Source organism: Gossypium hirsutum, chromosome D13, assembly GCF_007990345.1.
Source record: "Gossypium hirsutum isolate 1008001.06 chromosome D13, Gossypium_hirsutum_v2.1, whole genome shotgun sequence".
Lineage (NCBI taxonomy): Eukaryota > Viridiplantae > Streptophyta > Magnoliopsida > Malvales > Malvaceae > Gossypium > Gossypium hirsutum.
The window spans coordinates 27,433,427-27,434,959 of record NC_053449.1 but is presented as its reverse complement, the minus strand read 5'-3'; the positions used below and the strand labels follow the sequence as shown (position 1 = coordinate 27,434,959).

General features: G+C 38.0%; 1 non-coding gene across 1 annotated transcript; it reads left to right on the top strand.

Annotated features, from left to right (window-relative positions):
* Window positions 1-1,214: 1,214 nt before the first annotated feature.
* On the top strand, window positions 1,215-1,321 carry LOC121225909 (small nucleolar RNA R71). The gene has a single exon (XR_005923812.1). It is a non-coding gene; the product is annotated as a small nucleolar RNA R71 (small nucleolar RNA).
* The last annotated feature ends 212 nt before the right edge of the window (window positions 1,322-1,533 follow it).

Sequence of the window (1,533 nt, the reverse complement as noted above, 5' to 3'; positions counted from 1 at the left end):
CCTTTGTCAAGGAAACAATCTCATACTCACTCAGTCGTTTCTTTTTAGATAGTATATCCTTCATAAACTTCACATAATTTGGTATTTGTTCTAAAGCCTCCACCAACAGAATATTGATGTGTAACTACTTCAGAACATCCAAAAACTTCTTGAATTGCACCTCCTGTTTCTACTTGTGTTGCTACAATCTTTGCGGATATGGAGGTGATGGAACTTTCAGTTGAACCGGATAACTTTTCTGAGAAGGTAAATTTCCATCCAAAGAAGATGTTAAAATATCTGAATTCACTAAGTCAGGGTTTACCTTGTCAGACTTTGCAGATTTCGATTCTTTTGGTGTAAAGACTTCAACATCTGGTTGACTTTCCTCCTTTTCAACATGCTCATCTTCGACATCAATAAATTGAGGTTCCAGAGTTTTACCACTTCGCAATGCCACTACCTTGATATGTTATTTACCCAAATTCTTTGGATTCTTAGTACTGCTCGACAAGGTTCCTTATGGTCTATTACGAAGCTCCGTAGCCAACTGACCCATTTGGTTTTCCAAATTTTTTAGTGTTGTTGCTTGGCTTTGGACCAAAGCGTCATTCTTTTCCAGGTACGCTTTCAATAAGTTCTCCAAATTATTTGATGCCTCAACTTGAGGTGGTTTTAGAGCTTCCTGATTAAACCCTTGAGATTGGTTGTGTCTTTGCTACAATAAGTTATTGTTCGGTCCATTTCCTTAGTTTTTCCAAGAAAAGTTAGGATGATTATGCCATGAAGGATTGTAGAAGTTGGACTAGGGTCCTTGTCTACTCTTATTTTGATATTGGTTCCCCACATAGTACACTGACTCAGGATTTGATGGACAATTCTCAAAAGAATGACCTTCCCCACAGTACACACAGGAAACTACTTCAAACGGACTTGGTGGCTGGGCTACAAAATTATTAGTACTATTAGCGGTTAACTATTTTAACATAGGGGAATAGACAATACCTGAGCTGATAACGAAGTGAGGGAGTCAACTTCATGAACTCCGACTACAGGTCTTCCTGGCTGTTCGATTTGTTGGCCATTGATAGTTATTACTTGCGATCCTCTCAATGATCTCATAAGCCTCACTATAAGACTTAGACAAAATTACACCATTCGCGGAAGCATCTACCATAAATCTTGTAAGTGCATTGAGACCATTATAGAATGTCTCCAACTGGATACAATGAGGAATCCCATGATGAGAACACTTAGGAAGTAACTCCTTGAATCGCTCCCAAGTCTCATACAAAGACTTGTCATCCAATTGTTGGAAAGTTGTGATCTCGTTCCTTAACTTAGCGTTTTTACTAGGTGGGAAATACTTAACTAAGAATCTCTCTGCTAATTCTTGCCATGTAGATATGGAACTTGGTGGCAATGAATTGGGCCATGCTCATGCTTGATCTCGTAACGAGTACGAAAACTGTAAAAGTATGCCCAAAGATCAATCATTAGATGATTGTACAACATACTTAATTTATCATGTTTATTAATATAAGGAAATTTAAG